An 11432-nucleotide genomic window follows, 5' to 3' on the forward strand; every position below is an offset into this window, starting at 1 on the left:
GCCTTGGCCAAAAACTGCAAAAAAAAAAAAAGTTTTGTTTTGTTTTGTTTTTTTAATAGAAGATGAAACATGATTGAGAGACATTAAAGAAGCCTATGCAGATGGGAAAGGAGGAGCTACACCACTTTGTGGACAGCTGACTGGAGGGCCTCTTTGTCTCTTCCTTCTATTGCTGTACCAACTTTGTTCTCAGGAGCCCACCCTGGGCTGTTCCCCTGCCTTTCTCTCCAGTTCTCTCCCACCTTACATTTTCTTTTTGGCTTCCTTAAGCTGTTCCAGTTGTAAGAAAGTGATGTTGTCCAACAAAGTACTGGTCACCAAGGCCACCTGGGTAAAGGGTCCTAAATGCTTTTAGGGTCATGTAGGGCAAAGGACCAAGGATGCAACTGGGGTAAGACAACAGGGGATAGCAGGGCTTGTGGCAAACTCTTGGAGAACATATGCCTGCCTGAAATTTGAAAAAAATTAAAAGGCATTTGATCAAACAAATATTTGTAGACTAAACTCAGTCCACAAGCCACTAGTTTTCAAACCTTGGTTTAGAACAATGGTTTTCAGTCTTGTTTACATTGATATCACCTTAGATGCTATTAAAAATACTGATGCCTGGGTTCTACTGCCAAGATTCTGATTTAGTTGATTATTAGGATTTTAAAAAATCTTTCCCTGTGAGTCTAATGAGCTAAGAACAACAAGACTAGTAAAAGAACTGCGTATTAGTCAGGGTTCTCCAGAGAAACAGCACCTGTGTGTGTGAGAGAGAGAGAGACAGTATAAAATAATGTATTGACTCACATGATCATGGAGGCTGACGAGTCCCAGGATCTGCAGAGTGAGTGAGCAAGGTGGAGACCCAGGTAGGCAGCTGATGGGCAGTTCCAGTCCAAAGACTAGCAGGCTCAAGACCATGGAGCAACCAGTGATTCAGTTCAAGTACAAAGGCAGGAAAAACCTACTGGCTGAGTTTGAAAGCAGCCATTCAGGAAGAATTCTTTCTTACTGCGAGAAGGATCAGCATTTTTCTTCTATTTAGGCCCTCAACTAATTGGATAGGGTTCACCTACATTAACAAGGGCAGTCTCTACTCAGTCTACTGATTTAAATGTTGATCTCTTCCAGGAATACCCTCACAGAAACACTCGGAATAATGTCTGACCCTAATCTGGGCACCCTATGGCCCAGTCAAGTTGACACATAAAATTAACTATCACAAGCTCTTTTGAACCAGCCTTACCATGGTTAAAAACATCAGAATCTCATAAAGAACCTTTTCAGACCCCTGAACTAGTATGTCTGTCTGGACAGGAATGAGGCAGGGCCTACCCAAGTATGTTTTGCTTTTAGGTTAGGGGTTCAGCATAACATGGAGATTGAGAACAGGAATCATTATCTATGTTGATAGATGGGCTAATATCTGCACAGCACTTTCAAACACTGAGGAGCAGAAGCTGGGGACTCTCCACAAACAGCTAACCAGCAGAATGAACTGGGAATGGGGGCCTCAAAGACATGATCATAGCCATATTTAGAGAAGTGGGAACAGAACTGTCTTGGGAAGCAGGTCACAGAGCTGTGGGCAGAGAAGGTGAATCCCAACCTGATAGGACATGGTGGTGCCTGATGTGGGGCAGGCATAAGATAGAAAAGGAGTATGTCTTAATTTGAGACCCAGGAATCTTGATCACAATGCAGAAAGCTTGGGACAGGAGATTGCCAGGCCCTGTAGAGCCTGACTTTTTTTGTTAATATTCAGTCAGGCTGGCCCATGTTGGGGAGAGGAGCCAGTTCAAGGTTTTTTGGACACCTCATTGTTTGGTTTGGCTCTTGTTGTTTAGACAAGAGGCAGCTCCCATGTTGGGGAGCCAGTGAGCTGTCCTTCATGGCTCTGTCCTGGCTTGGGACCCTACAAACCTTTTTGAAGAAACATTCCGGCAGGTGCCTGGGTGCTGACACTCAAGTCCTGCCCCTCCTCCTTTGCAGAGAGCCTCTCACTTTCCAGTTCCACCCCTTTTCCCAACTGGGTGTCATCTTAGTCTGTTCTGGATGCCATTGCAAAATACCACAGACTAGGTGGCCCAAACAACAGGCTTTTGTTTCTTGTGGTTTTGGAGCCTGAAAAAGCCAAGATGAAGGTTCTTGCATGATAAGTTTTATTTTGAGGCCTCTTCTCCAGGCTTATAGGTGGCCTCCCTCCTGCTATGTGCATGGGGAGACAGATATCTTCTTAGAAGAGCCAACCCTCGAGACCTCATCTATCTCTAATTACTGCTCTGCTATGGTCTGAGTGTGTCCCCCAAAATTTATAAGTTGAAACTTAGTCACCACTGTGGTGGTATTAAGAGGTGGGGGCTTGAGGTGATGAAGTTGATCATGAGGGTGGAGCCCCCATGTTGGGATTATAAGCATAGAAGGACTTGAGGGAGAGACTGCACCCACTTCTGTCTCTTCTGCCCGTGAGGACACAGCTTTCGTCCCTTGCAGAGGATGTAGCAACAAGGCACCATTCCAGAAACAGGGAACAGACCTGCCCAGGCACTGAACATGCCAGCACCTTAATTTTGGTTTTTCCAACCTCCAGAACCGTGAGAAATAAATTTCTGTTCTTTGTAAATTATCCAGTCAGGTATTTGGTTATAGCAACACATACGGGCTAAGATACCACCAAAGGCCCCGCTCCAAATGCCATCGTGCTAAGGATTAGGGATTCAACATACGAATTCTGAGTGGATATAATTCAGTCAATGGCAAGTATCCTACCGGCAGCCTTCAGGATTTTTACAACGTTTTCTTTCCTCCTACTATACTACACTAACTTACTCTTTTTATTTAAGCTGACTCACTTTAGCTCACCTTTTAACTAAAATTTATTTTTAAAGGAAGATTTAATGACCATAATAAATAGAAAAAAAATGTTTACCATGCTGAAAACCCCAACTCACCTGTGTGTATAGTTGGGCAGGACAAAACATTCTACTGCCTTTGCTGAGAGGATTGGACCCCAAGGATCAAGGTAATTAACACTGGCTGCAATAACAGCAAGCACAAAACCTGAGTGCTTCATTGTCTAAAGCAGGGGTCAGCAAACTGCAGTCCATCAGCCACATCTGGCCCATTGCCTGTTTTTGTGAAGAATCTTTTGTTAATTCTTCACAAAAGAACTAAAAAGCACAGTACAGACATTCATGTGCGCTGTCTCTGGCTGCTTCTTGCTGACAGAAGAGTTGAGCAGTTAGAGCAGAGAATCTATGGACTGCCAAGCCTCAAATGCTAACTCAAATGTGCCCTTTCAGGAAGTTTGCTGAGCCAACTCTAAAGGTTTATTTCTAGCTCCTGTCTGAGTCTAGTCGGTCAGGCAGGCAGCTTTTCAAGACAGGGCAGGGGGACTTGGATTGCATTCCCCTAAGGGCAGCTCCTGAATGACCCCAGGAAGCCCCATAGAGGAGTGGGAAGTGAGATGGGGGAAAAAGCAAACACAGGATGTGCCCCAGCCACGACTGCTGCAGGCACGGGGGGCTCAGTCCTGCTGGGGACCTGCAAGACTGTAGGATATGGTTCCGAGTTCTCTGACCACATTTCTCCACCACTGGCCGGGGGCCTAGTGTTCCCCAGCGCGTGGGGCCTGCCGTGCAGGTGAGCTGAGCACACCCCTTGCCAGGGAAAGCACTGGGGCTGCGGGGTACAGGTGCTTGGAGTAGGAAGCACTAGGCGGCATGTAGGAACGGGAACGCTGAGGGCACACCAGTGGGGCCCCAGCAGGGAGTGCCACATGGCCCATGATCTCTGAGGGCCTCTGCCGAGTCCTCCATTTGATTTTTCTCATTCGCCCGCAGACAAACCAAGAGCAAGAGGAAGACCTTCACAGCCAGGCCCCGAAGGGGCTCACTTTGCTCCCTCTCCCCTTCCACCTGTGGCTGCCTCTATCTGCGAGGAGGCCGGGCAACATAGGCAGTTTGTCCAGGAAGAGGAGACAGGATTGATGAACGTCTAGCCAGGGCTGGCACTAGTAACTTTATTTATACTTTGGTTTCAAGAAGGTATCAGAGTGATCCCCAAACCTGTATTTCTGGACTTGTTAAATAATTTAGTGATGGAAAACGCATTCCAGAAATGGCTGGTCCTCCAAACGTCTCTGCAAAAGGCTTCAAGATATTTTCGAGCCATTCTCTATTCATGTTCAGATGGTCAGGATATTTGTTTATGACTGAGTAAGGTAGAGACTCACATAAGGAAGCTCTCCCCAATACTAGCTATAATAATATTGAGATGAGATGGCATTAATGAGGTGTCTACTCTGTGCCAGGCACGTGGCTACATCATTTTGTTGCATCCATAACAAGATGCATCCATAACAAGCCTCATGGGTAGAAATATCAACTAAAGATTATCATGTACTTAACTTAAAGATTATCATGTATATTAACTCATGTAATCCTCCATCAAATTAAACTCCGTGTCTTTCAATTTTCTCATCTGTAAAATAGGGGTGAGAGTATCCCAAATATCCATTGTTCTTTTCTAATGGACCATCCACTATCAATTTTTAGCTGCACGTGTGGCTGCCTAGGATAATAAGTACATTTTCCAGACTTCCTTGAAGCATGTGACTAAGTCAGGGGTCCTCAAACTTTTTAAACAGGGGACCAGTTCACCATCCCTTAGACTGTTGGAGGGCTGGACTATGGGACCCGGGACAAGTGGGCTGCTAAGCAGGACAGGCAGCAGTGGCAAAAACACCCAGCGGGCCAGATAAATGTCCTAGGCGGGCTGCATGTGGCCTGCAGGCCGTAGTTTGAGGAAGCCTGGACTAAGTGCTAGACAATGGAATGTAAGCAGAAATGTCATATGCAACTTCTTCCAAGGGAACAAACATGCATTTCTTCAATCATTCCTTCTTCCTGCTGACTGAAGGATAGATGTGTTGGCTGGTTCTTGGGCAGTCATTTTGTGCCATGAGGAGGGCACTGGATATTGAGGCTAGCAGAGCAAAAAGACACTATCAAGCCTCTTGTCAGCCTATTCTTTGGACATATTTACCTGATAGGGAAATTAACCACTATCTCACTTAAGTCTATGACCAGCAGCATTGGTATCAAGTAGACATTTGTTAGAAATGCAGAGTATTAATCACCCCTCCGACCTGCTGAATCAGTATATCTGCATTTTAGCAAGATCTGCAGTGGTATGTAAAATTTGAGGTCTGTTTTGAGCCACTGTTATTTGGGGGGCTGTCACTCACTACTGAACTCAGTCCTAACTAGTGCAGCACCCCACAGTACTGCTGGGGGAAATAAACAAGTCATTAAGGCAAAGCACCTTGTGCAGGGAAGCTGAGCAATTAGCTTAAATTGCCGTGGGGCTCAGTTCTGTGGTAGAGTACAGGTTTATGGCCCCACTGCCTTTTCCCCCTCTGGGTCCAAAGCTGTCCCCTAACTCTGAGTGAAATCTTAGAGCAGAGAGGTGAAGTCCTTGCTGAGTTACAATGTAAGAGGTTGTGTGTGCAGAAGCCATTAACTTGGGGTGGGGGAGAGAGAGATCCTGAGATGGGCCTCACAGAGCCTACCTCTCGGCCTGACCCCAAAAGGTGCAGGCCTAGGGCCAGAGGGGAAAGGGGTTTTAGGTCTTTGTTGCCAAAACCCTCTGATTAGGGGTGGCATGTGTGGGACACAAAGGACCCCTTCATACCGTGCACTGTCATGAGACAGTCGGGGCCTGGCTGTGGAGGGAAACCCTCTGGACAGTGATTGGTTCTGCCACTGTACTTCTCCCCAGTTTTCATCTTTCCTGGGCTGTATTTGATGGAGCTCCCTACAGGGCCTCTCATTATGGTCTGAAGGACACAGTGGCCTAGTTTTTGTGGTGATGCAGGAAGCCTGGTAATGCAGGAACTGTAGCCCATAATACGGAGTGTTGTTGGAGAAGAAAGGGATTTTTCTAGCTGGGGATCATGTAGGTAGTCTTGAAGCCCACAGGGTAAGGGGCTCTGCAGTGGTGCCTCAGCATAGCTGAAGCAGAGTCCTGCAGTGGAAGGGGCCGGAATTAGGCTGGGCTGCATGCCCCTAGGGGCTGCATGTCCCCTATGTACTAAACCAGGTCTGCACTGCTTCATGCCTGCTCTCCAGCTACCTGTCTGGTGGCTTTGAGTGAGCTTGGGCAGGTCCCCTGCTGAGTGAGTCCATCTGCTGCCTGGACTGAGCTCTGGGCTTTGTGTGTTTGTGTGTCTGTCTGTCTCAATGTCTCCACCATCCCTCTTTCTTCCCATACCCAGAAGCAGCTTGGTGCAGAGATTGTCTCAGGAGCCACACTGCCTAGGCTGCCTCAATCCTGACTCTTGCTGTTTGTCCAGGGACAGGTGACTTTATTTGCTGGGCTTCAGTGTTTCCATTTGTCGGGGAGATCATAGGGCTGTTGGGAGAATCAAATGAGGTGGCCCTCGCCACCTTCCTTGGGGTGAGCCCCCAACAAATGGCAGCTGCTGGCTCCCCTGCCCCACCCAGCAAGGTACAGCATTGTCCTCTCAGGCAGCCGTCAGGAGGCTGGCACACACTGTGGGGAGGTGAGGGCAGGAGGTCTCCCTCCTCAGTAACCCCTCAACAGTCCTGCCCTCCCGTACGGTGGCTTCTCAAGTCACAGCCCTTCAGCCATTACAGCAAGGCAGAGAAGCCTTGCACCACCACCTTGTGGCTTGTGATTGAGCCTCAGTTTCCCCTGGTACAGAGTGGACATAGAGCCACTTTTGCCCTGCACACCCCTTAGGGATGGCTGGAGCTCAGAGAAGACCTAGTCTCTCCGAGTCTGCATTCTCTCTCCTTTTCATGGGCCATTCAGATGCCACCTGTGTGCTGTTGGTGATTAGCTCAGGCAGGCTAGATTAGGCTGTGCTACAGCAGCAAATTAACCCCCAGATCAGAGCAGGTTCCCTTCTTGCTTACACAGCTCTCTCTAGTGAGGTGTGGGACCCTCAGGGTAGCTCCCTGCCATGTGACTGAGCCCCCAGGTGCTGCCACCCCTCTTCAGTAGGGCTCCAGTCCCTAGAGTTGGGGGTGGGGAGAGAGCCTGGGGGCTGCACATTGAACCTTAGGTGCATCCCTTGGGAGTCCCAGATGCCACTTCTGCTCACATTGCTAGGATATTCACATGGACGTGGCTTTGCCTTCCTGCAAGGAGGCTGGGAAGTGTGAGGAGCACACCGTTACCTGGTGCACAGTCCACCTTTTGCCAGAAACTCTCTTGCCCTCTTAATCTTCTGGTTTTGCCTTCACAGCCCATGGACACTTAAAAGCCTGCCCAGTGGCTCTAGGCAAAAAATGGCACCACCCCTAGACCGTGCCCAGCTACAGGGCAAGAGCCTGCCAGGGTCTCACAAAGCGATCAGTACAAGTTAGGCCTCCAAGGGTTGGGGAACAAGTTTAACAACAAATCCAAAGGGCCAACCAGTCCAGTGGCCAAAGTCAGAGCCAAAGGTCACAAGCCCTAAACTTTGGAATGGAGTAGGGTGAAGATAGTCGTAAAGGCTCAGCCCACCTCAGATTGCCTTCCTGACCTCCTTGTTCTGAGTCAGTCATCCGAAGTCACTTCTCTTATGAAATCCCCTTAATTCCATACAGTTACTAAAACGGGGGGATTCTGTTTCTCCAAAGCCACCAATCCCTTAATTGGCTCTCCTTGGTACTTATATTCTTATTGAGGTTACTTAGGACTGAGCCACAAGCCCTCAAGTGACAGATCAGCTTCCAGGACACACTGTAGCCAGGGCTATCTCCTGCCTAGATGCTTCTCATTATCTCTTTTTTAATTATTATTTTTTGCTTAACTCCATTGTAGCCTCCTGGCTAAAATAGCTCTGATATTTTAGCACAGCTCAGTTTTCCTGGGAGACCTCATCCTGGCTTTTAAAGCAGAAATTCTCTGAGCAGAAATTTGACCAGGGACAGAGGTGGCAAGGTGAAGCCTTTCCCAGGCAAGGAGCACTACAGCCCAGCCATCCCCAGCCTGTCAGGATCCATTCTCTCCTCTCCTAACAGTGTCCTGGCTCCTCTGGGGACCTGTCTTGTTTGGGATCCCCCAGAAGCAAACCCTGAGAAGGTTTATTAAGGTTTATTAAGAAGATGATCCTGAAAACTCTGGGGTGGGGTGAGACAGGGCAGGAAAAGGTGCTATTTTCCAGCCAGTCCTGGCTGCGGTCACCTGGTGTTTCTGCCCCTCCCTGGGGCCCTCTGAGGGATGGTGTGGAATATTTCTCCTCAGTTATTCCAGCCCAGATGTGGAGTCTATGTGTTTAATCCACTTTCCTCCCCTGCTTCTGGGAATAGTGATCCCCAAGCATGTCACTCCTTAAGGGAAAAGCCCTGGAGCAGAGTGACGAACAGTCTTCTGCGTGCAGAGAAGGTTGTCTGCAAGCTTTGAGCCAAATTCATCAGTCAGCATGTGCCATGGCCCTGGACACACAGTGGGGGTTCCTGGGCAGCCAGGTGACCTTAAGTGCATTTGTCTGTATGGGCGTTTGAGAGGTCCAGGTTCAGCTACCTTGGGCTGGGGACAGAACAGCCCTCTGTGTGCCAACTTGCCGAGCTGAGCTGCAGGGGGTGGCCTGGCCATTTTGCCACCACGCGGGAACAGGCTGCTTTTTACTGAAGTGAACTCACAGGAAATCAGAGCTAAGAGTTTCTGATGGCATTGTTTGAGTACCTCATTTTTCTTTCATTTTAATTTTTCATATTGTGGCAAAGTACACAGCATAAAGTATACCATTTTAACCATGTTTAAGTATATTGTCCTGTGGCATTAAGTGCATTCACATTGTTCTGAAGCTGTTTTTTTTTTTTTTGAAATATTTATTCTTGGGAGGAGGGCAGAGCAACTATATTTTTCAGGGTTGTTGGTACATCTGTTTACATGGTTGGGCAGCAGACCAAAAAACTGTCTCCTCTGGCTAAGGAGTTGGAAATACATGTGTGATTACAGCTGACACGGACTGTGTGCGTGGTGCTGCCATGGGGGCGCCTGCCTTGGTCTGCATCTGTCACAGGGAGGAAAACACTTCATCCCAGGCTTGGCGAGGTGCTCAGTGCTGCTGGTGGAACTTCTCTTGCATCAGGGGCCAATGTCTGCTGTAGCCCTGAAGTACCCCCTGCTGTCTTCCTGGTCTGAATCTTCTGTTGCTCCAGGTTTCTTTATACCCATCATTTTTTTTTTTTTTGAGGGGGGGTGTCCTTTTTTATGGCTTCTTCGGGATGACTGCTGCATTCAGACAGGCACACACATGGCACGGTCATTCCCTGATGGGGTCCAGGGGCCACCACCCCAACCCTTTCTGTTTACTTTACTGTTAATTAAGCCTGAGGGTCCTTAGAGACAAAGAGAAAGGGAGAGAAGTTGCACTAGGCAGGGGTCTCAGCATTTCCCTGGAGACCTGCCAATTGGTGGCTGTCTGCTTGTCTCCTGTTGGGGCCTGAGTTGTGCTGTGGAGCGCAAGGACCCCTGTGTCTGGGTGCATGGACTGGGGCATGCATTCTTGGCCCTCACTCTGAAGACTTAATCTCTCCAAGTCCCTTCTGAGAAAGTGTCCTGGGGTCAGGATCTAGAGTTGGGAAAAAGGTTATTAGACTCATCTTGTGTTTGATCTTTTGAGCAGTTTAAGGAGTTTGCCAGAGACATTTAAAAGGCCGGATGAGCCCTGGTGATTAGCTCCCTGCACCAAGCCGCCAGGGAGTGTATTCTGTTTTGTTCTTTGGAGATTTTAAGTCTTTTCCCTTCCCCTCTTGTTAGCTGATTCTTTCTCTCATCTCTGTGTATCTGTCTCTGTGTCGGAGACTGAGGTATGTCTCTGTATGTGTCTGCATCTCTCTGGTTCTATTTCTCCCTCAGTATCTCTGAGTCTCTGTTGCCCTGTAGCTCTTTCTCTCCTTTTCTCTTTCTCTCTCTTTTTCTCTCTCTGACTCTCTCATTTTTTTTTATCTCTCTCTGTCTCTCTCCAGCCCAGTCCAGAGACCTTGGCAGAGGAGCATGGGTGAGTCAGGGCTGGCTGCCACGGGACTCCACAGGGAGACCAGCCAGGCCTGGTCTATCTGAAGGGAAGTGATCTGTGTACATTTTTGGGGAGAAATCTGGCTGTACGTTCTGTTCCAGCCCCTTCTGCTCTGGGGCTTTCTGGGCCCCTCTAGGGCACTTCAGTCCCAGTTGCAGACTGGCCCCCACAATGGGGTGTTATTGGTCAATCTAGTTCCAAGCACAGCATCTCTATCTACTGTCAGGCTAGTCCGGAGCTACTAGGGAAGAAAAGTAGCACAGATATTCCAATTTCGAGAGATGTTTAGGATTTATTAATATGTCAACCAATTAATAAAGAAAATATTATATGGGACATCTGATTAGTTCATCCTAATCTCTACATGTCATCTATGTAATCACAGAAAGATTCGATGGACCTTATTGGGAAAATCCTATATTTGGAGGTTACTTCTATTTGCAAAGGTGGCATTCATGTTTCCCATGCAAGTGGTGGTGGAGTTGGGAGTGGAGTGACCCAGAGCCTGAAGGCCCCCATGGCAGCCAATGGAGGCCTTGAGCCTAGAAGCTCAAGAAAGTCTTGACAGCCCAGGGGTCCAGGCACATTCCAACAGAGCATGGGGACGGCCTCCCACCTAGGCCTCAGCACTAGCCAGGGTCCTGGGTGAACAAGTGTGGGGTGCATCAGGGAGGACCTAGCCCTTTGTGGCCTCAGGGTTCAGATGATGGCAAAGGGGACCTGTGAAAGGTGCTTGAGCAGTGGGGACACAAGCAGAATAGTGTCTATGTGGGAAGAGAAACCCAGCAACTCTGTGCTGGTGGATGGAGTCAGAGGCAAGACAGCCAGCGAGCCTCTGCCAGTGGATCTGATGAAGCAGATGCCACCTGACCTGGTTGCACAGCGGCTTGGCCCTGTGTGCACGTGCGTGTGTGTCTGCTACATTCCTACCTGGGGCTGCTCCCCTCCCATCCCCTCTCTACTCCCGCAGCAAATCTGAGACCCCACAGAAAGGGCGGGCACATACTTGGAGCCAGATTTTTTTCTAAAGGGGGCAGGGGATGGGTGGGGGGACAGGAGCGGAGGCAGGAAGACTGGGCCTAGGCCACATTCTCTCCTTCTGCCTGGGAGGGTGATGGCCTAGAGACTTCAGCAAATCTTTGAAGGGCTTGTTCCTGTACCAGCTTTATTCATGATAGCCACCAAACTGGGTCAATTGTCCTAGCCAGCTGTGGGAACGTCCACACAGTGACACGCCACTAAGCAAGAGAAAGGAGGCCTGAGAACATACACTGAGGCGGCAAAATGTCAGAAGTAGGGAGTTGGGGCCGGAGGAAGGCGGGGCTAACAGAGAGGCAGGGCTAATGGGAGGGACAGGCAGAAGGCGGGGCTAACAGAGAGGCAGGGCTTGGGAGGCGGGGCTAATGGG

Source organism: Otolemur garnettii, unplaced genomic scaffold (genome assembly GCF_000181295.1).
Source record: "Otolemur garnettii isolate 467f Iridium unplaced genomic scaffold, OtoGar3 scaffold00002, whole genome shotgun sequence".
Taxonomy (NCBI): Eukaryota; Metazoa; Chordata; class Mammalia; order Primates; family Galagidae; genus Otolemur; species Otolemur garnettii.